This window comes from Ixodes scapularis, unplaced genomic scaffold, assembly GCF_016920785.2.
Source record: "Ixodes scapularis isolate PalLabHiFi unplaced genomic scaffold, ASM1692078v2 PGA_scaffold0__279_contigs__length_252992795, whole genome shotgun sequence".
Lineage (NCBI taxonomy): Eukaryota > Metazoa > Arthropoda > Arachnida > Ixodida > Ixodidae > Ixodes > Ixodes scapularis.
In genome coordinates this window covers 229,432,133-229,456,460 of record NW_024609835.1, presented here as the reverse complement: position 1 = coordinate 229,456,460, position 24,328 = coordinate 229,432,133, and the positions used below count along the sequence as shown (strand labels likewise).

Below are 24,328 nucleotides of genomic sequence, written 5' to 3'. Positions count from 1 at the left end.
GCTGAGCCAGGCAAAAGGCAGAGGAGGATCGAGCAAGTCCGTAGCTTCCGCCGCGCAGTCGTCTGCAAACGGCTTTATTTTCGTGACTCGTTATCAGAAAAGAATTGTCAAAAATTGGTGCCGCGATGAATTCATCCCATGGTGATTTGCATAGCATACCGCTCCTGATCGCAAAACTTTGTGCCCACGAAATAATTTTTTGATGCCGCTTCTGGGGAAATTTACAAGCATGTCCTGGATTAAGGTAGTGTCTCGCCAGTTTATGAGAGGTATATATAGTTCAGTGTAAGTATATAGTGTTAGACATGCCTCACCCAATCCCGGTATTTTTTCGTTTGGTACTGCCTTGAGCGAATGGTGTAGGTTGTATTTGTTTTAGTTGTTGCATGATTGTAGTAAGGTGGTGAGCTTTACTAATTGAACCGCTTGAAAAACAGTTCACCACAAAAGGCAAGGAGACAAGCAGAGTTACGTGTAAACCATACGCAAGCGCAGACTCTCGACTCGCATGAACAGAGAAGGAAAAAATAAAGAATGCGGAAGGAGCTCAAGCACAGGCCCAAGTGGAATGCGCCGATTCACCCATTAGCAAGAGCAGATTTTAAAACCATAATTTCCTTGTCTGTTAAGGCAACAGATTGATGGCCAATACATAAAGACAGCTCAATCTCTCTCTAAAGTCTACGATGAATTGTCACCTACTTATGCACTATTTACACTGCTCATGTGTCATCCTTATAGCCTCGTCCCACTAGAGCGACAGACAGCAACAAACGACAGCGACACACGACGCACGCTGTCCCACCTGGCGGACACGACGCAAGACACGGGGACGAGGAAACTTCTTTCCTAGTGGGATTGGAGTTGTCAACAAAACACTTCAAAATACACAGATAAACAGTCTGGCGATGCGGTTTTCATATTTTGCTCTTTGGGCATTAAATGCGCCGACAAACACGGTGAAAGTGGAGACAATTACTTTGTTTCTTGATTAAAGCTTCCGCTTCTCTTCATTTGCCGTTGGCGACTTTCCACAAACAGTCGTGACAATTGACACCAAACCTTTTCTGAACTAGAATACCCGAATCGTTCCTTTGTTTTGGGGGGGTCGTTCGAGGAATTCTAAGTTAGCACCAAGGAATTTCACCCTGATTTTGAGGATGTTTAAAACTTCATATCCGAATGATCGAGGGCAGGCGTTTTATGGGGGACAATACGGCATCCCGATCATCACAGAACGTAATGACAAGTCTCGTCTGCCGGAATGGCTTGCCGCGGAACGTCGTGTCCTACTTCGTGGTGAGCGGTCTTTGGTCAGTCCTCGAACATGGGTGTATCCATCCTGATTTAGGGGCGTAGACCTCGGCATCTTGAAGCACCAAATCGCGCACAAAGTTTTTGCAAGCAAAACCAGCCACAGACAAGCCTTTCGCAACATGACTGCCCAGCGCCAGCAAGCAAAGCCGCGCCCGCGACCACTATGAGCAATCGAGGGACTGGAACTGCGGGAACGGGGAGAGGCCGCCAAGGGCTTCTCTAAAGGTCGAGCGGTGGAGCAAGCCACGGGAGGAAGGGTGGAAAGAGAGGCAACAGAGGGCACAAGCGGGCGAGGAGGATAAGTTTGTATCCGACAGATGTTCCTCGGTGGGACTGCTTGCTGCGCTTCAAGTCCAACAACAGACAAGAACTCGTCCGTCGTCGATGGTTTGTCGGCGATTGTCGCGGGTGTTGGCCGTTGCAGTGGGACAGCATCGGCGACACGGAACTTTGTGGTGTCGTCGGACAAAAATTGGTGTTTGTCACTCTAGTGGGACGAGGCTTTTAGAGAAAACGTGAATAATTAGCAGATACTGTGAAAAACAAGGGAATTATTTTAGGCCTTTATTATTCATAGTATGGGCCACCCATGTGTTCGCACATCCGTCTGTTACCTGAGCTGCCAAGGAAAATCGTGTTTACAGTCTTATGCATATGGGTGGGAGTCAGCACGTTCCACTTCGACCTGTTCGAACTTTTGCTAAAGCTCGTTCCGCATTCTTTATTTTTTTTCTTCTCCAATTTGTGAGTTGGGAGTCTACACTCGTATGTAGTGTATGTATTCCTCTCCTTTATTCCTTGTTTTTTGTCTGTTATTTTTCAGGATGTTCAATCAGAATGAACTCACCACCTTATTACATGGAAAGGCTGTTGTTAATTCCAAAGTGTCTGCAAAACAATCTACCTGACATCTTTTGCTCACGCCCGGTTTCTGAAGCTCACGTTCTCCGAACACAGCCTTTCTGATTTCTCTGATTCTTTTTCTTTTTTCTTTTATGCTCAATAGATCAAGTTGTGAGTGTGCACCAGTCTGCGTCCTCTGTGTTCCTGTCCTTTTGTCCTTGTCTTTTTGTGCACTTTTTTTCAAGTTGGTCCATGATATTTTTTATTGTATATTCTAATCTGTGTTTTCATCTTTATACTTGCTGCAGTCCTTACCAAGTAGAAGTTGGCATTCACTTTCACCATCCTGATGTGAGTGTCCTGAGGCGACACAGAATGACAGCTTCCTCTGCTGAAGGCCAGGCTTGATGGAAGACTGCCAAGGCTGTTCATGGTAAGGTGCTCTATATATTGAGCAATATAATAGCCACTTATTGCTGATAGGATTGTTTTTAACGCAGACTGTGTTTATGGACTGGCCTTTAGCAATTCCGATGCCACTCACGTGGAATGAAACACTCTAGGGGGAATTGCGCATCCCATTCGTAAGGGGAATGCTGAGTTTACAACAGAAGTGCGTCTCAACTTGCTGCCAGTATTGCTGTGTGTGTTGTGTTTGTATTTTTATTTGTTTGTTTAATGTTCCCAATAATGGCCTTCCCATTGGAAGTGGCAACACGCAAACACAAATGGACGGCAAGAGAGGTGAACAGCGCCACTCACGCCGTTCGCCACCGCACCCATTGGTTTTCGGAGAGGTTTGCAGTATTGGTCTCTATGGTATTTGGTCATATATCGCACATGAACACAACCAGGGCACTGTGCCTACAATTCAGCACTCGCAAGATTTGCGTGAATACACCCTGCAGCTGGTCGCACTTTCAGAGTAATTTTAATGTTGCAAAAATGAATAATGACATTGGCATATTTCTCGTGCCAAATCCTTCATGCCTGTTCCGAACTCTGATCTCCACGAGATCACAGTAGAGTCGTTTCTGTTGTACAGTAAAACCTCGTTAATTCAACCCCCGCTAATTCGGATAATTTGAACTGTCGATCCGGTCCCGTCAAACATATGTATTAGTCAATGGCAGCAAACGCTCATTAATTCGGAGGGAACGCGGCGCACTATGGTTAATTCGGACAAATTCGGCAGGTGGTGCTAGCTACCGTCTGTTCCAAAGGGTATGACCGCTATCCATCCGAAGTGCGCACATGGTTTTTCCGGTTTTCCCATGGTTCTTCGCTCTTTCGGTTCTCCGTGTTTCGCACCAGTTTTGCTCTGGATCGCCGTGCTTCAGCGCGTTACTCTCCTGGCATGGAAGCAGCAGAAGCATTGCTGCAACGGAAAAAGGGTAGCACAGGTGACCGACAACCGGAATGGCAAAATCGCGACACGCGGGGCTATTGTTCCCGAGCGTGCCAATAGCAAGAGTGACAGTCACGTTTTATGCCTCAACGCGGGGATCCTAAAGCCCGCCATTTTAACAACTATCCTATCCCTCAATTTTTCGCCGGCCACCCCTGCATTGAAAAATGCAACGTGACTGGCACTCTCGCTATCGGCGCTCGGGGAAAATAGCGCCGGCTGTCGCGATTTCGCCGCTCCGATTACTGGTCAGTTTTGCTACTCGTTTTCCGTTGCAGCTGTACTAGGCTAAGAATTTAGCAACGAAAGTGGAAATACTGAGGGCCTTGGAGGGCGGCGTCTCTCGACAAGTGATGGAAGGTTGCGACGTCAAGAGAAGCACTTTGGCTACATACGTAAAAATTGTGGCCGATATCCTACAGGCTTTCGAGAGCGAGAAGTTCAACACGAAAAGAAAGCGGCCTTGGAAGGTGGTGCACCCGAAACTAGAAGAGGCCTTGCTGTACTACATTGTCAGCGCACGGGATGCGTAGCTCCGACAGTGCGAGTGCGGTGGAGCACTCGACCGCGCTAAGGAAAGTTGCCGTCTCCGCCCAAGTGTCGTCCAGAAAGCAGGCGGTAATAACAGATTTCTTCTCAAAATAAAGGAAACGTTTTCGCGCAGCTTTCTTTGTTCTTTCGATATTTCGACCTTCGGATAATTCAGACATTTTTGCCGGTCCCATGAGATCCAAATTAACGAGGTTTTACTGTAGTGGCACGGCAGACTCTATACTTGTTTTGCTTCAATCTTTGTAAGGGGGATGCTGTAATCCAATTCTACTCATCCCTGGTGTACTAGATAGCACCATATTTGCAGAGATAGTCTTCAGATTTTGTAGTTCCATGAAAATATATTTCAGCTTATAAAATATTTGTTATTTAGCTTGTAAATTTTCAAGCAGATCTAGATTGAAGGCAGTAAATATCTTACCTGCAGTCATGGTATGTGTCCGAAGTATATTGCATTAACATAATTGACCCAACCTCTGATTTTTGTTTTCAGTGCCTCTATAGTCGGTTACAAGTCAAGAAGGTAGGAGAAGCTCCTCCCACAAGTGTGATGCGCCCGTTTCAAATCTCTCCGCAGTCGAAAGAAGAGTTCACTGGAAACGCTCCTTGTTCCGCTTCAATGGATTCCCACTTGTCTCCGATCCCACTTTTTAAGAAAGCGACCTTTGTATTCATCGGAGAGGGAACCGAGCCCCTGAAAGCAGCCTTTGTATCCATCGGGGGGGAAGCTAATCCCCGAAAGTCGTATTTGTTTCCGTCGGTGGGGGAGAACTCTAATCTCCCTCCCGTGGCTTCCACAATGCTAAGTCAAAGTCGAAAGATAAAGCAAATATGTACAGAAAGGCAAGACCCTCCTCGCGCGTTGTCCGCGACGTCACGGAAACGGTGGGACGCTATTGGATGCGGAGGTGGCGGAGGGATATCTGATTCCCTTTGAGGGGCATTTGCCGCTACCTTCTTAACCTGTAACTGACTATAGCGAATTGTGGATGCTAGGATTGCTTTTGTTTGTTTCACATTATCTACAACACTTTTTTCACCTTTATACTCAGTGCAGCCCTTGCCGAACGGAAGCTAGCATCGACTAGGCCAATTCGTTTCTGCATCACCAGCCGACCCGAGGATCAGGTCCATGGCAGTCTGCAAAGGTTGTTGATGGTAAGCTGCCTTATATATACAGCTGTGTAATAGCAGCTTGACCTGGATGACAATTTGAAATGCGTGTTTATGTTTTAGAAAGTGAAATTCGCATGGGCATACTTGCAACGTGAAAGCTTACCAAGCCTGTTCTGATCTTTCATCCTTTTGAGATTTCAGTACAGCCGTTTCTGCTGCACACATACTGCCTACTTCGGCCAGATAGAGACTTGATACATATGAAGGTAAGCAGGCGATTATCAACTGCTCAGTGCTGTCTGTGGTGACGTTCTCTCCTTATCAGATGACTTACCATGCTTGGTTCGCAAGGCATTTTAAAAGGAGAGCAAGTCCGCTGGTGCATGATGCTCCCAGTACTGAGCAGTCGACGATCGCTTGTTCACACTCGTAGAGATCACGACTGTACTTCAAGCTCGGCAAGTGTGACACTTATGTGATTCAGCCTAGCTGTGGTGTGCTGAGTGGTATATGTAGAGCTAGTTTACTTGAGCACACACAGTGGCTGTGCGGTATAAATAGCGCCCAATTGGCAACTTTAATGCAGTCTCGTGTAGTTCCATTGATGTTTTCTTTTGGCGTGCATGATATGTGTTCACACTTTTTTTTTTCCTCGCTTAGCGACAGTCCTAGCTGTCTGCAGAGAGTAAGTGTGAAACATGCCAACAAGCCTCTAAAGCAGTATGCAGTGCAATTTTGGTCTATTGTGCAAGCGAGGAAGAAAACTGCTCGTTTGGCTGTTGAGGCTGCGACATTGACATTAGATAGTTTTATCTGAGCATTGTTACGACCCGCTCCACTCAAAAGGAAAGCACCTGCATGCTCACAACGCTCAGTCAGCAACGACCAGTCGGAGCGCAGATGCCGATGGAGCAGACAACTCCTGCACCTCGATGACCTCTGCCGACTGAGCGTTACGTGCGTGCCTGGTTACTTTCCTGCTCAGTGGCTGAGCGGAGCGGCCCGTAAAAAGCGCTCAGCTAAAACTTTTTCTGATAGGGGGTGGCTGACACATAGATATTTCAGGCAGAAGGATGGCCGACATTGGCTCACATCAATTCTCAGTATGAGCAGCTCTCATCGCAATACGGAAATTATGATTCAAACTTCCTCTACCCCTTTCTGAAGGTTTTGAAGGTGCTCCTAGCAGTATTGTTGGGCTAGACATAATCATACCCAGATCCACTCCAATAAATTCTAAGAGGATGAAGTCAGTTGCCACATAGCTTGTGCAAAGCTAAATCTGGAACTCACTCCTCCTTCCTGTTTTTCACTGTATTGAGAACCTTGTCTCAGTATGTGATGGGTCTGTGAAGAAAATTGACCAGATAAGCAATATTACTCAGAAAATAGATATCCCATACATATTAACCTGCACCTACCAGCCACTGTACACCACCTCACTACTGATTTGTTATCTTTCTATTGATTTGCCTGAACTGTTCGCACCTGTAGATATTAATGATGATCACGAGGGAATGTTTCTTGTCATATGCTTAAAGTAAGTGAGGCTTGCGGGCGTTTTCAAGGGCTATGGGGCATGCCGATGGTAAACACTCAATGTGAGTTTATGGTAGACGCTAATAATATATACTAGTTTCTGGGTAAGTCGCTATTTTTTATTTGGTGAAGTCTGCAGATGAGTTTTAGTCAGGTTGCCATTATGTGGGAACACAGGGGCCATACTCTGCAATATATTATATGTTTACATGTGTCTACCCAATCTCATTAGTATGTGTACAACAATGAGCTGTATTCGCAACTCCAACGATCTATAGGGGGCGCCACCACCAAACAAACATGGCGGCTGGGAACAGGTCGCGTCGGCTCGGCCGGGCCGCCTGAACGGGTAGCGCATTCAATTTAACAGATTTTCTTTTGTTTAATGCCCTATTTTATAGGTATTTCAACTGCGACGGTTAAGTGTAGCCGGTGCAGATAAACTTGCAGAGCATAGTTTTGTTTTCCCGGTGCTTTTTGTTCTTTTCATGTCAAACTTTTGTTTCGGAGGTTTCGTTCATTACCGAAACTATGGGCTCCGGAGAGACGGTAATAGACTCTAATCAGTTTTGATCAGGTAAGGAAAGCAGCGATGACTACAGAATTGTTCCACCGACAGTAATTTTCAACTACCTCGCATCACTCGACCATACGACTTATCTGTCGGCGAAATCGAGCTTTTGTGCGTATTAAGAAACAGCTCCAGTCGTCTGCTCGATCAGCAACACAGGCTGCAGGAAAATTACGAAAATTAAGCAAGCGCTTCTTGAGCCAAGCTTGAGCTTCTTGAGCCCCACTAAGCAGCTGATACTCGTATTTCAACTCAGGTTTTAGTGACAATCGAAGTCATTTTGACGAATGTGCGGGTTATGCATTATATTATGTACCATGTCCCACTAAAGGGATATTAGTATATTATTTGGGCTGAAATATGAGCTTACTTGACAAGCTATTAGGTGAACTGCTGAATCAAAGTATATTTGACAGACGGAGAGATACTACCTAAACTCAGCCATATGGTTCTAGCCGGCAGCACGGAGATGATTGCGGACAAATTTGAAGAGAGTCTTCATCGGAGATTCACGCAGAACCCCTCTGCATTAAACTTGACTTCAAATCCTGAATGGAGAAGGAGAGTATCTTTTGTGGCCGGACAACCTGAGCAATGTAGACGAATATTGCTGCTGGCTTCAACGAGGGTACCCAAGTAGCACAACTCGCCGGTTTGGGACTGGGGCGGTACCGGTCTGCCGGTAAGATCCTACTGGGGCGACGCTGGAAATGCACCGCGGGGCGACAACGGGCCAGTGAGATTGCCAGTCACCGGCCAGTGACTGAAACTGACTGGGACGCCTGGCACTGGGCGTCCCAGCGAGTTCCCGGGATGCTGCCAGCACAAATCCCCAGCGTAGTACCAGTAACGCGGTAAGATACCAGCAAGACCCCAGGCTAGCGGCCTCAAGCCATACAGTCCCCGGGCTTGTTTTGTCCCAGCGAGTTCCCGGGCTGCTGCCAGCACAAATCCCCAGCGTAGTACAAGTAACGCGGTAAGATACCAGCAAGACCCCAGGCTAGCGGCCTCAAGCCATACAGTTCCCGGGATGCTGCCAGCACAAATCCCCAGCGTAGTACCAGTAACGCGGCAAGATACCAGCAAGACCCCAGGCTAGCGGCCTCAAGCCATACAGTTCCCGGGCTGCTGCCAGCACAAATCCCCGGTGCACTACCAGCAGTACCGCAAGATACCAGCAAGATTCCAGGCTAGCGGGCTAAAATCGTACAGTTCCCGGTCTTGTCTTACAGCCTAACATGTGCTTTTGTGTGCAATTTACACCTGAATAGAAATGATGTAGTTCATAAGAAGGGTAATTTTAACAACAAATGAGTGTAAACAATTATGTCGCACTGTACATGAAAGTAAATTTCTGGCATAGGTATACACCTTTTTGGTAAAGCGGCTGCCACAGCCATCTGTCGCTCATACACGTGATAGCAAATAAAACATACAAAATTGTTACCGTAATTGTTTATTGTCAGCTCCAGTGAAGCTACAGCTTGGCTGGTCATCATGGGCTTGTCGCTAGAGGAGTGCGCTGGATGAAAGAGGCTGCATGTTACGGGCCTAGGAAATGTTCTTCACACTTTTCAAGCAGCTTGTGATGCAAGTCGACCATGCACCCAGGAAGGGGAGTCCTTCATTAGAGCACCTGCAAAGAGAATCAACAGCACAGTAAAATGACAGGGTAAATCAATACCAGCTGCACATGATAATCCAGAAATTCCAAACTGGGGCGAGGGCTTAAAAGGTTAAAACAGCGCAAAGGACGACGGACAGGGTAAAGGACATGGACAGAGCGCTGACTCGAAACCAAATTTTCATTGAACTCAACGGTGCAATATATACACACTATTGAGAACAAAAAGAAGAAAATCAGCCTGAAAAACACCCAAAACAAAAGCACAAAAACTAAGTATCACCTCTAAAAAGATAAACCAAGCTAATCAAGTGGCCAGAAAACCAGAGGCATGAGACAAGAAGCCCATGTAAAAGAAAAACTTTTTGTAACCAATGCGTTAATTGTCTTCATTTCATTTTCAATCTGGAAACTATATCAAAACAAAAATACTTTGATTGACCTAAGGGACACCTGTTACAACACACTGGATGACCAAGCGGCAAAAATGGCCCAGTTATCTCATAATCAAGGTCAGCTATTTGCATGAAGAAGGCCCACTTCAGAAGACTCGTGGAAATCATCTACTTTAATTCAAAAGGGCGCGTCGAGAGATGGGCAAACTCGCCGGAGTAGTTGGCATGTAGTTTAACATTGCCGTTTGTCCAAATAGGTGCGAGAGATCCAGCATTTTTAGGTAAATATAGCGATTCATTAGTCTTACCGAGACAATGACAAATCATATCCTTGACATATTCATGACTCCAGCAAAACGGACAGCACCAAGCGGGAAACCCGGGAACCAGCCAGAACAGGTCGCTCTGCGCCTCTCCACGTCTCTGGCGGCTTTCGCGGACACGTGTTGTCGACGCGGTGGCAAACAATGTAATTTGATGAAGGTCCAAATATTTCTCAAGTTTGCCTGAGTGTTCATCAGTGTGATGAAGCCTCAGTAAATTGTTTTCTTCTATCACGTGTTTGAAAGCCTGTTTACTCCACAACACACGATCGCGTGCTTTCAATTTCTTGGATGGGGAGGAATCAAGGAAAAACGTTTTGATTTCTTCTCTGTCTCGAATGACATTCAAAGTGACGACCACTCGGTAACTGATAAGTGGTATGTAAAACAGTGCACTCAGGACGACAGACGAGGTGTTTCACTGGAGGGAACCCCAATGCTGCAGTCAAGTGAATGGGAAGGTTCAATAGCTGCTTTTCTTGAATTTGGCTGCGTTTGATTAGCGTCAAGATTGAGCCACACACGCTGGTCGGCGCATTGGCTATTCATCTTGGCTGCTTTTCACCGAAAAAGCCTCTGGACCACACAGAAAAAGTTGGGCTGATTTCGAATCTACTTGATTCTGGAAAACCTGCTCGCTGCATACGATTAATGAAGGATATTGTCTGCTTTTCAAAAGGGGGGGGGGGGGGGGGGGGGGGCGCGTCTCGCAAAGTTAGAAGCTGTCACGACATTATGATCTATTGCACCTCCAATATTTATAATATACCATCGTTGAAGCCAGCAGCAATATTCGTCTACATTGCTCAGGTTGTCAGGCCACAAAAGATACTCTATTTCTCTGTTCAGGATTTGAAGTCCAGTTTAATGCAGAGGGGTTCTGCGTGAATCTCCGATGAAGACTCTCTTCAAATTTGTCCGCAATCATCTCCGTGCTGCCGGCTAGAACCATATGGCTGAGTTTAGGTAGTATCTCTCTGTCTGTGAAATATACTTTGATTCAGCAGTTCACCAAATAGCTTGTCAAGTAAGCTCATGTTTCAGCCCAAATAATATACTAATATCCCCTTAGTGGGACCATGGTACGTAATATAATGCATAACCCGCACATTCGTCAAAATGACTTCGATTGTCACTAAAACCCGAGTTGAAATACGAGTATCAGCTGCTTAGTGGGGCTCAAGAAGCTCAAGCTTGGCTCAAGAAGCACTTGCTTAATTTTCGTAATTTTCCTGCAGCCTGTGTTGCTGATAGAGCAGACGACTGGAGCTGTTTCTTAATACGCACAAAAGCTCGATTTCGCCGACAGATAAGTCGTATGGTCGAGTGATGCGAGTTAGTTGAAAATTACTGTCGGTGGAACAATTCAGTAGTCATCGCTGCTTTCCTTACCTGATCAAAACTGATTAGAGTCTATTACCGTCTCTCCGGAGCCCATAGTTTCGGTAATGAACGAAACCTCCAAAACAAAAGTTTGACATGAAAAGAACAAAACAAGAACAAAAGAACAAAGCACCGGGAAAACAAAACTATGCTCTGCAAGTTTATCTGCACCGGCTACACGTAACCGTCGCAGTCTAAATACCTATAAAATAGGGCATTAAACCAAAGAAAATCTGTTAAATTGAATGCGCTACCTGTTCAGGCGGCCTGGCCGAGCCGACGCGACCTGTTTCCAGCCGCCATGTTTGTTTGGTGGTGGCGCCCCCTATAGATCGTGGGAGTCGTGAATACAGCTCATTGTTGTACACATACTAATGAGATTGGGTAGACACATGTAAACATATAATATATTGCCGAGTATGGCCCCTGTGTTCCCACATAATGGCAACCTGACTAAAACTCATCTGCAGACTTCACCAAATAAAAAATAGCGACTTACACAGAAACTAGTATATATTATTAGCGTCTACCATGAACTCACATTGAGTGTTTACCGTCAGCATGCCCCATAGCCCTTGAAAATGCCCGCAAGCCTCACTTACTTTAAGCATATGACATCATATGACAAGAAACATTTTCTCGTGATCATCATTAATATCTACAGGTGCGAACAGTTCAGGCAAATCAATAGAAAGATAACAAATCAGTAGTGAGGTGGTGTACAGTGGCTGGTAGGTGCAGGTTAATATGTATGGGACATCTATTTTCTGAGTAATTTTGTTTATCTGGTCAATTTTCTTCACAGACCCATCACATACTGAGACAAGGTCCTCAATACAGTGAAAAACAGGAAGGAGGAGTGAGTTCCATATTTAGTTTTGCACAAGCTATGTGGGAACTGACTTCATCCTCTTAGAATTTATTGGAGTGGATCTGGGTATGATTATGTCTAGCCCGACAATACTGCTAGGAGTACCTTCAAAACCTTCAGAAAGGGGTAGAGGAAGTTTGAATCATAATTTCCGCAATGCGATGAGAGCTGCTCATACTGAGAATTGATGTGAGCCAATGTCGTCCATCCTTCTGCCTGAAATATCTATGCGTCAGCCACCCCCTATCAGAAAAAGTTTCAGCTGAGCGCTTTTTACGGCCCGCTCCGCTCAGCCACTGAGCAGGAAAGTAACCAGGCACGCACGTAACGCTCAGTCGGCAGTGGTCATCGGGGGTGCAGGAGTTGTCTGCTCCATCGGCATCTGCGCTCCGACTGGTCGTTGCTGACTGAGCGTTGTGAGCATGCAGGTGCTTTCCTTTTGAGTGGAGCGGGTCGTAACAATGCTCAGATAATAATAATAATCGTTTATTTCACCATAAGATTTTTATGGTGGCGACCAGGGACAAAAAGCTGTAGAAAACAGCTTGACGAGGTCCCCAACCGCCTACAAGCAGCAGAGCAGCGTGATACTCACAGTATAAAATACATACAGAGCACAAGCTATAGAAAGAATAGCAGAAAAGACTTTCGTCATCACACACTTTGTTAAGGCTGATTCACAGGATTGTTAACTTTTGTCACTTTCTAGCTTTTGAAAAAAGAAAAAAGAGACGTGATACAATCGCGACATAACTAATAAAAAACAGGAGAAAAGGATTTATGCACACGATCGACATCAAACAGAAGGGTCCGAATATCCTTGACAGATAATTTCTCCCAATCGAAGTTTTTTTCGGGAAATAAATTTAATAATTTCGGAATAGTGTATCTGAGCATTTGTGTTCCGTAGTTCGTTCTGGGAGTGACCACCTCCCAACAGCTCGCAGAACGAGTAGGATAAGGATGAACATATTGGGAAAGGCGTCCAAGGCTCACTAGAAAGCTAGTATTTCTAATTTCTTCCACTTTTAGAGTAGTGGAAAGTCTGTAGTCGTAGAGAGAATATATACTAATAATGTGAAACTTCTTGAATAGATTGGCTGTAGGATGATCAAAATCTACATTCGCGATTGCCCTCACGGCTTTTTTTTTGCAAAATATTTATTTTATCAAGATTTGCTATTGTCGTCTTACCCCAGACTAAGTGGCCGTAAATTAAATGGGAATAGAACAAGGAGTTATATATTAATAATTTAACATTTGTTGGCAGTACATAGCGGTTGCGGTTTAGGATACCGACTACTGTGATAACTTCGAGGTAACGTAATTGATGTGATCGTCCCAAGACATATTCTCGGAAAAAGTGACACCAAGCAGTTTAAAAGCATTGACGATCTCAATCCTGGTTGAGTTTATTACGATATGTTTGGTGATATTTACAAGTTTGCTCTTTGGACGAAAAAGCACGGCTTTTGTCTTTGCAACGTTTATTTGTAACGAATTGATGCGGCTCCAGACGTTCAACTTAGAAAGCGCCAGGTTTGCCGATTCGAACAGCAGATCAACGTTTTCCGCAGTGAAAAGTAAAGTGGTGTCGTCGGCGTAGTTTACAAATTTTGCTTCGGAAGTAATGTTAACAATATCATTTACAAATATATTAAAAAGAAAAGGACCCAATATACTACCTTGTGGGACACCAGAAATGATTGGTTTTGTAGTTGAGGAGTGCCCATCAATACAAACAAACTGCATTCGGTCTGCCAGGTAAGATTTTATTAACTTCAGTGCGTGCCCTCGAATACCGTAAGTGTCTAGTTTTTCAATTAAAATTTTATGACTTAGGCAATCAAATGCCTTTGTGAAGTCTACGAAGATACCAAGAACCATCTTCTTTTCCTCGAAGCTTTGAAGTATGTGTTCTTTCTGAACAAGCAGAGCAGATTCCGTTGACTTTTGTTTTATGAAACCAAACTGTGAGGCTGTTATTAAGTTATACTTATTAGAAAAGTTAATTAGTCTTATATGAAGCAGTTTCTCGAGTATCTTCGAAAACACAGGTAGTATCGAAATTGGCCTATAGTTTCCCATATCGTTAACACTCCCTTTTTTATGTAGGACGGACACCTTTGCTATCTGCATACGTTTAGGAAATACACCTGTGGTTATACAAAGATTAAATATATGGGTTAGTACCGGCGCCAACGCATGAACAACATGCTTCACTGGCCTTATCTGTATGCCATCCGCATCACAACTACCACTATTTTTAAGTTGCAAAACTACAGAAATTAATTCGGCGTCAACGACTGGCTCTAAAAATATTGAGTTATTATTTCTGGTGTCACGAAACAAGGAAGAATTTATGGTGTTAGTTTTATCTGCAATGCTTATGAAATGTTCATTAAAGGAATTCGCTAACGCATGCCCAGTTAGTTCAGCACCGTCATTGACAATCTTTACAATAGAGCCGCGGGAGCGATTTCGACCTAAGAGGGCGTTTAATTCTTTCCATATGACATCGGCATGACCCTGCGCTGATTTGAACACGTTAAAATGATAGCTTTGTCTAGCTCGCCGCAGCTCTTTTGTCAAGCTGTTGCGGTATGTTTTGAAAACTCTTAGATCGTTTTGATCTCTGGACTTCGCAAATCTTGCATATAACGCATTTTTCGTACGAATTTTACAATGCAGTTCGGGGGTAACCCACGGTTTTTTAATGCGTTTAGAAGTTTTCATAGATTTGAAGGGAAAGTGTGTCAAATATTGCTCAGAAAACAATTCCATAAATATATTGTAGGCCTCTTCGGCGGTATCCTGGTTGAGTACGCTATCCCAATTTATATCTGATAGAGCGGTTAAAAAATGGTCTAGTCCATCAAGTGTTATTTTTTGAAACATTGTACACTGCTTCTTATTTGCCTCCCGTTTCATATATTTGTCAGAAATAAATATTGGGAGGTGGTCACTAAGATCGCAACATACAACACCAGCTTTTATATGCTCTGTCGAGCGATTTGATATGAACAAGTCTATTAGTGTTTTGGATTGGCAGGTAACTCGCGTGGGGCTGTTGATAACGTTTCTGCATCCGCCAGTATTAATTAAAGTCGTAAATGTGCGTTTAACAGTAGTGTCCGTACACATATCAATGTTAAAGTCTCCACCACAAGTAACATTATACTTTCCTTCATTGACAAATATTAAGAAGGACTCAAAGTACTCAAAGAAGGTTTCAAGACTGCCACTAGGGGGTCGGTATATAACAGCAAAAATATTATCTTTACTACGAACACAAAGCATCTCGTAATCCTGTGTGACGCAGCTGAAATCTTTTATTAATTCACAGCGAGAGTCTTTAGTCAGGATGGCCACACCGCCACCACGCTTCTCTGAGCGATTGACGTAAAAAGAACGATACGACGGCAGTTTCAGAACATCAGCTTCATCCGTGTACCAAGTTTCGGTAAGCATTATAACATCAAAGTGAAAACCAAATTGATCGAAAAGCAACTCAAGGTCAACAGCTTTGTTTTTGGCTGACTGAGTATTTAAATGAAAACACGTCACGCATGACATTAGATCTTCACCGAGATAGCTTTTCACGTTTTGCGGTAGAAAAAAGGCGCTTTCGGTCATTCACCCCAAAAAGGACAAGGAGGAAAAAACAGTAAGTGATATTCACAGAATCGTATCAAGGTCGGCAGCATCCGAGATTTTAAGCGCCCTCTCGCCGTCTTGTTTCCTGATAAACACCTTATCATTCCGGTGCCAGACGTATTGATAGTTATTTCGCTTTGCCCATTCTTTAGCCACCCACAAAAGGGCCTTACTCTGTCTCGTCAAGTTTTCTTGGAAGAAAACGTTGCTTCTACTACGCCTGAGTTCTCCTTTTTTGTCAAGCCACCGGTCGCGAGTGGTCTGCTGTGCGAAACGCACAATTACGCCTGGATTTCTATCTTGCTTTGCCGGGAGCCTGTGCATATTTACGATATCGCCGTCAGTCAGTTCTGGAAGGTTTAGTCTTGCTCCAATTTCATTAACACGAACCAAGAGGTTCTCTTCTTTAGCTACAGGGATCCCGTAGATTTCGAGGTTGGGTCGCCTACTGCGCCATTCCATATCGCTTAGATCGCGTTTTAACTGTTCAATTTCCTCGCCGGTTTTTAGTCGTTCAAGAGCTTCAAGACGCTTTTTCACTGCCTTTGTTTCATTGTCCTGATGGTTAATATGCTCGAGAATCTTATCATACTTATCAGATAGCATCTGCATTGACGTTTCGATTCCGGTCACGGTTTCTTTTAGACTCATTAGACTGTCTAGTTTGGCGTTGATGGTTACCAATAGTGTAGGCATGTCGACCACTTCCCCCTTCCTACCGGATGGGCCTCCTCTTTGTTTTACTCTCTGGCAAGTAGAACATTGCCAACTTTTCCACGCGCTTGCGTTTTTAGACTTGAAGGCTACGGCTGTGACACCTGAGCACGCACCAAGATGGTAAAAAGAGTCACATTCACAGCACGTAATAGAAACTTCTACGTCGGATAACACTTCTTTACATACAATGCAGATCGAATCTAGAGGCATTCTAGCACATCAACAAATCAAAGAAGTTTGCTTGGCAGCAGCAGCGGCGTAAATAAACAATAATTGGCCCAGATCCCACACTAACCTGTTAAGGTCAGATGAAATCGTAAACGCTGTGCCACGAGCCGCTGCCGCTGCCAAATGGTCCTGCAGAGTCGCTGGTCTTGCTTTTATAGCTGCTAGTCCTTGTGGTCTGGCAACTCGTGCAGCGTGTTTGCAGCTCCTCCTGGTACGTGGGCTTGATGACTCGGCGAAGCCGCCTCGACGACGAGCTGTTTGTAGCACAGTCACTGTTAAGGTCAGATGAAATCGTAAACGCTGTGCCACGAGCCGCTGCCGCTGCCAAATGGTCCTGCAGAGTCGCTGGTCTTGCTTTTATAGCTGCTAGTCCTTGTGGTCTGGCAACTCGTGCAGCGTGTTTGCAGCTCCTCCTGGTACGTGGGCTTGATGACTCGGCGAAGCCGCCTCGACGACGAGCTGTTTGTAGCACAGTCACTGTAAAGGTCAGATGAAATCGTAAACGCTGTGCCACGAGCCGCTGCCGCTGCCAAATGCCAATAACACTATCTAATGTCTATGTCGCAGCCTCAACAGCCAAACGAGCAGTCTTCTTCCTCACTTGCACAATAGAACAAAATTGCACTGCATACTGCTTTAGAGACTTGTTGGCATGTTTCACACTCATTCTCTGCAGACAGCTAGGACTGTCGGTAAGCGAGGAAAAAAAAGTGTGAACACATATCATGCACGCCAAAAGAAAACATCAATGGGACTACACGAGACTGCATTAAAGTTGCCAGTTGGGCGCGTTTTATACCGCACAGCCACTGTGCGTGCACAAGTAAACTAGAGGTGCTATGTTGCGCTTTTTGCACTCCCAGGAGACTTGGAATAGGGAAGTGACATCCACGACACAGCAAACGCAGATTGGATGTTGACAGAAGAAAACGAAATCAACATCCAATCTGCGTTTGCTGTGTCGTTGACGTCACTTCCTTCTGACGTCACTTCCTTCTCCCTAGTCTCCTGGGTGTGCAAAAAGCGCAACATAGCCCCCTAGCTCTACATATACCGCTCAGCACACCACAGCTAGGCTGAATCACATAAGTGTCACACTTGCCGAGCTTGAAGTACAGTCGTGATCTCTACGAATGTGAACAAGCGATCGTCGACTGCTCAGTACTGGGAGCATCATGCACCAGCGGACTTGCTCTCCTTTTAAAATGCCTTGCGAACCAAGCATGGTAAGTCATCTGATAAGGAGAGAACGTCACCACGGACAGCACTGAGCAGTTGATAATCACCTGCTTACCTTCATATGTATCAAGTCTCTACCTGGCCGAAGTAGGCAGTATGTGTGCAGCAGAAACGGCTGTACTGAAATCTCAAAAGGATGAAAGATCAGAGCAGGCTTGGTAAGCTTTCACATTGCAAGTATGCCCACGCGAATTTCACTTGCTAAAACATAAACACGCATTTCAAATTGTCATCCAGGACAAGCTGCTATTACACAGCTATATATATAAGGCAGCTTACCATCAACAACCTCTGCAGACTGCCATGGACCTTGTGGCGTTCGCCTTCCGCCGTCCGCCGCAGGTGATCAACCAGACGACTCGTTCCTCGGGGTCAAACAGGGTTTATTACCATGATTCTGGTCCAGACTCGGGGCAGCAACTGCTTTCGGCCACACGGGCCATCCCTTTTCTACCCTCTCGGCGCCGGGTGCCGCCCCCCCGCTAGTCGCCGGTTTGGCCGCCGTGTGGCGGGCCGAGCGCCCCACACCTCCCCCCCCCCTTTTAGAGGTCGAGGTCTAAGATGGCCTCCTCGTGGGCCGGGTCGCGGAGCAGATCCGGGCGGACTTGGCGGAGGATCCGGATGGCTTCCGCGACCTCCAACGGGCGGGGGGCTGCCGGAGGTGCAGCAGGAGGTGGCGCGGCTCGGCGAGCCCAGTCCGCCGCGACGCGGGCCTGGTGCAAGGCGCCCGCCAGGTGGGTGGGGCGGTGGAGCTCCGGCACTCCGCAGACGGGGCACAGCAGGCGGCGCTCCGCCTCGTTGTATACGGCCGCGGGCTCGTGCGGGTACCGGTCCTCCAACGTGTTGCCCCGGAAAGGCTCGGGGACGGACTCCGGGGGCGCGCCACGCTCGGGCCGGGGCTGCTCCCTCCAGCGTAGCGCTGAGGCCCAGCCCACCGGGCGGTCCTCTACCAGCACAGTCCAAGTCGCCACAGAGGCACGCTCACGGCGCGGCGGGAAGCGTGCCGCCAATCGCCTGAAATGATAGGCGTGGCGGGAACGCTCTTGGTGGCAGTGACGATCCTGCGGAGGAAATAGAGAACGGGCACACGAAGAAAAAGGACGAATTAACGGGTCTGGTTGTGATACGTCAAACATGTTCGGAGACACTCGCGAACAGAACAATCCCTTTGTGAAAACAAAGGGCAGACCCGCGGGAAGGAGATGGATCCTCTCCCCCCCTCTCCGCGAAGAGACGCAGCCAGCCAAAAAGAGGATATGAATAGAACAGGTGATGAGTCACCGAGGGCGTAGGTTGTACCGCCTGGGCGTAGTTCCGTGGTCCAAGGGCTGGCTGGGAGCTGGGATGTCCGGGACCTGCGGAAAAACTGCTGGCTCGCAGTAACGCTTGAGCTCAGACACGTGAATTGTGCCGTACTGCTGTGTACCATGCAGTCGTGCTAGGCGGTAGCTCAGCGGGGAAATTGTTTCCGTTATGCGAAAGGGTCCATCCCAACGGTTGGCGAGGGATGCTGCGAAGCCTTTCGACGCATCGCTGAGGGGATGTGTCCGACGAAGTACCAGGTCTCCAACCTGAAAGTGGACACTGCGGCGGCCCTTGTCGTATTGGGCGGCCTGTTGAAGACGAGCGACGTCGAGGTTCTCTCGTGCATCACGAACGGCCGACGAGAGTCGGTGATGGACGTCCTGGGCGAACTGCGCGTATGGGCGTCCATTCTGCGCAACATCTGTGTATAGAAATGAATTTTCCATTGGGAAGGTTAGCTCCTTACCAAAGTTGAGACGGGCAGGCGTGAAACCAGTGGATCGGTTGACCGTGGTGCGCGTTGCAAATGCCATCTCGTCGAGTTTGGCATCCCAGTCTTTGTGACGGGCTGTGTGGGAAATCAACATCATTTTGAGGTTGCGGTTGATCCTCTCCGTGATGTTGGCTTGCGGATGATACGGCGAAGTCAGCTTGTGCCGTATTCCAAGCGCAGCGCAGGTGTCGATGAAAATCTTGCTTCGAAAGTACGAAGCACCGTCCGTGATGAGCTCTGCAGGAAAGCCGAATCTCGTGAAAACGGACAGAAGGCAGTCCCAGATCCGCTGCGAAAGAAGCTTCCGTAAGGGGAACAGTTCGACCCACTTGGTGAAGTGGTCAGTCACAACAAGTAGGTACTGATTTCCGCGAGGACTACGTGGAAACGGTCCCATGACATCACATGCGACAATCTGCCAAGGCGACTGGCTAACGACTGGCTGCATTAATCCTGGTGGTTGGCCTCCGCGAGGTTTCGCCTTCTGACACACTGGACAACTGCGAGCATACTTCAGTACATCCTGCCTGATTCCTGGCCAAGTCGCAACACGACATAACTTATCGTAAGTCTTACTGCCGCTGCTGTGACCCGCTAATGCTGAATCATGGAAGTACCTGATGAATGATTTGCGCAGCTTCCGAGGTATCACAATCCGGAAAGGCGATCCATCGCTGTCGTCGTCTGCCTGGGGGATGTAGCGGAGAAGAAGTCCGTCCTCGCTCAGCAGGTACGAGTCGGACTCGTCGTCGCTTCCGGTGCCGCTTGCTCTTCGTGCCGCAAGCCTCTCGCACACGCGTCGACAAAGTCCATCTTCCTGCTGGGCCTTGCGGAGGTCTGCTCTGCTCACCAACGTCCCCCACCGTGACTCCGAAGTGCGGGCCACGATGTCGGTTAATCCCACCAACTTCGGTTCCGTCTCAGTGGGAGGGACCTGCAAAGGAGCCCGTGACAGTGCGTCTGCCACAATATTAGTTGCTCCTTTCCTGTAGGCGATAGTGTAGTCGTACGCTTGCAGTGTCAGAGCCCATCGTGCAAGACGTCCGGCTGGATTCTGCAAATTCTTCAGCCAGGAGAGCGCTTGGTGATCCGTCTGTATCTGAAAGGAAGCGCCATCGAGATACATGTTAAACTTCTTGAGGGCGAAGATGATGGCGAGACACTCCTTTTCCGTCACGGAGTAGTTTCGCTCGGCCGCTGTCAGCGTGCGGCTAGCGAAGGCGACTGGGCGAAGAACGTTGTCGTGTTCCTGAAGGAGGACTGCGCCCAGGCCGAAGTTGCTGGCATCTGTTTGGACGACAAATTGTCGGTTGAGATCCGGCAACTTCAAAGAGACGACGTCGGTGATCGCTTTCGAGAGCTGAAGGAAAGCGACGCGTTGATCCTCCCCCCACCGCCATTTCTCGCCTTTGCGCAAGAGCAAGGTCAGGGGGTTAGCGATCTCGGCGCAGCGAGGGATGAACTGGCGATAAAACCCAATCAATCCAAGAAACCGCTGCAAACTCTTGACGTCGTGTGGCTGCGGATACTCTGTTATTGCACGCAGCTTGTCCTCGTTGGGGCGAAGAACTCCATTGTCCACTACAAAGCCAAGGAGGTTAATTTGTGGTGAAGCGAGCTGCGCCTTGTCAGGGTGAATCGTCAGGCCGGCGTTGCGCAGGCGCTCGAGGACGATCCCAAGATGCTTCAGGTGTTCCTCGAAAGTCTGGGAAAAAATAACGATGTCATCCATGTATGCCATGGCGAATTTATATTTTGTGTCGCCGAGAACGATATCCATTAAGCGCTGGAAGCTAGCGGGTGAATTGGAAAGGCCAAAGGGGAGGCGGGTAAATTCAAACAATCCTCTGTGGCAAGTGAACGCAGTCTTTGGCACGTCCTCTGGATCAATCTCAATTTGCAAAAAACCTCGACTGCAGTCCAAAGTGGTGAACACTTTCGCGTTGCCAATCGCGTACATAACCGAGTCAATGGAAGGAAAGGGGTACGAATCTCTCACCGTCACTGCGTTGAGGCGGCGATAATCCACGCAAAGTCGTACCGAGCCGTCCTTCTTCGGAGCCAAGACGACGGGGGAGGCCCATGGACTCTGGGACTCTTGCACTGCTCCGGTATCCAGCATCTCCTGTAGTGCTGCGTCTAGTAGGGCTCGCTTGTGGACGCTGAGGGGCCTAGGGTTGCACCGCAGTGGTCGGGCGTCACCAGTCTCGATGCGGTGTAGCAACACGTCGGTCTTGCCCGGGGTTTCCGTGAACATCGTTGCGAACGGCTGCAGGATGCTCTCGAGCTGCTGCTTTTGCGAGCTGGTTGCTGGGCACGCGTTGAGGGCGTCTCGGATGCCATCAGGAAGAACTGCAGCTGGCCGCGCTGTGTAGTGGGTCGGAAGGGTTGCGCCGGTGACGCAGTCTTCACGTCTGGTGAAGGGGGTCACGTGTGGCTGGTTGTCCAGCCGATACCCGCCGGCAGCAAAGTCGAGCGAAATTTTTTCGTCTGCAATGAAATCTCGGCCCAAGATAACAGGTACGGCCAATCCTGGCAGATAAAGGAAACGCTGACGCCGCGTTTTTCCGTCGAAAGAAATCCTCAGCCTTACTGCGCCTGCTGCTTTTGTTTGCGCGCCTGATGCTAACTGCAAAAGCGTGCTCGAACAACGGAGCTTAACATTTTTTGATTTGCAGAGTTCAAAAACGACGTCGCCGATAAGCGAAACTCCCGCGCCGGTATCGAACAGGGCGGCGAAAAGAACTCCGAGCAGAGAAATCGTTATCCTAGGCTCGATGCTGTGGTTCGTAGGTCGTACTCGACATACAGAAGGAAGTATTGCCGGCGACTTACATTTCCCGGGGCTGGTGGCGGCCTTGGGCGGCGAGGTCTCCGGGTTCAGTGCCGCGGGCCGCCTCGGTTTCCCTGGTCAGGCAGTTCTCGCTGCTCACGGGGCCGCCGTTGTGGGCACTGGCTGCGGAAGTGGCCACGCTGTCCGCAGTTGTAGCAGGAGTCATTCTGCCGCTGGGTTCCCACGTTGCCCCGTTCACTCCCACGTCGCCGGCTGCCTCTCGGCTCCGCCGGGTCATTCCCACGTTGCCAGCCGCCTCTCGGCTGGCGCTGGGGCCTTTCGGCCATCTGAAGATCTCGCCGAGGGTCATGCAGCCAGCTTTCGCTGTCCGGGAACTGCAGCCGGCCCCTCTCGGGGTTTCGCGGCACCCGCGGCGGGCTTCCACCCAAGTGCGGGCCCTGGGGGGACCAATCCCAGGCGCCTGGGGCTTCCCTCGGTCGGGAATTTAAGCTCACGCTGACCCCAGCCGGTGATGCAGCACCGAGCCTCCCGTCGCCATCCCGAGTGCACTCAAGGGTGTCCAGGGCGCGGGCCAAGTAGGCGTGGGCGCCGACCCTTTCGGGTGGGCGGTGAGTCGGAGGGGTGCGTTCCAGGGCGGTGCGTGCAGGTGGCGACCACGCGCACGATGGTTCGAGGGCTTCTGTGGCGGGGGGCGGCGGCCGGTAGTCCACGCTGGCCAGGATCATGTCTTGCACGCCGCGCGCCGCACGAACGAGGTCTTCCACGCTCTCGAACCGCCGCCCCTGAAGATAGACGTGGTAACGGGGGTGGCTCTGTCGGATGATGCGTGCAACCCTCTCCGACTCGGGAGCAGCTTTCGCCGCTCGGTTGAACAGCTCCTGCATGGCCCGGATGTATTCGACGAGGCCTTCCTCTGGATGCTGGGTACGTCGTTCGAGCTCCCGCTGGACTCGGGAGTCGTACCCCGGTGGCAGGAACTCTTCTCGGAAGCTACGGCGGAACGCCTCTAGGGACGGAAAGGGAGTTTGCAACACCCACCATCGTCTCGCGCTCGCTTGTAAGGCGAGGGGCAGGATGCGCTCGAGCACGTAGCTCTCCGAGGCGCCGGACGCTCGGGCGTAGACGTCCAGCTCTTCCAGGAAGTCGGCGACGGACTTCATGTCGTCGAACCCCGTGTTCACGGGGACCGTGAGCCGAGGGTGAAGCTCGGGCCCACGCTGCTGCACATGGCCGCCGGCTCCTCCCGTGCCGGTTGCGAGGCGCTCCGTCACCAACTGGAGGGTGGCGGACATTCGGGCCATGAGCGCCAGGACCTCAGCCGACGACGGACCGGGCTCCGCGTCTTCTTCGCTGGAGTCGCCGTGGTCGGACGGGGGCTGGGACTGTTTCTTGGGAGGCATGGAAAAAAGAAAAACGCGCGACAAGGGAAAAAAACAGCACACGCGAACACGAGGGAAGAAAAAAAAACGCGCCAAAAAACTACGCCAAGAAAACCGCACCGTCAGCGACGTGCAGACCGCGGAGATAGGCGAGCGCGCAAAAAGTCACAATGAACAAGAAAAACACGACGCGATATAGAAAAAATGAAAAACGCGAACCGCGACGAATCAACGACCGAAAAGAAATTAAGAAATGCAAAGTAGAAGAAAGGGAGGACGAACCGTCTGGTCGAGATCACCGACGACGGACGACAGAGTCCACGTTGGGCGCCAGATGTGGCGTTCGCCTTCCGCCGTCCGCCGCAGGTGATCAACCAGACGACTCGTTCCTCGGGGTCAAACAGGGTTTATTACCATGATTCTGGTCCAGACTCGGGGCAGCAACTGCTTTCGGCCACACGGGCCATCTCTTTTCTACCCTCTCGGCGCCGGGTGCCGCCCCTTCGCTAGTCGCCGGTTTGGCCGCCGTGTGGCGGGCCGAGCGCCCCACAACCTGATCCTCAACTCGGCTGGT

The 24,328-nt window shown here is 48.7% G+C and overlaps 1 pseudogene; it reads right to left on the bottom strand.

The window, feature by feature from the left end:
• Positions 1-18,325: 18,325 nt before the first annotated feature.
• Positions 18,326-18,873, bottom strand: LOC121838184 (annotated as a pseudogene).
• Positions 18,874-24,328: the final 5,455 nt, after the last annotated feature.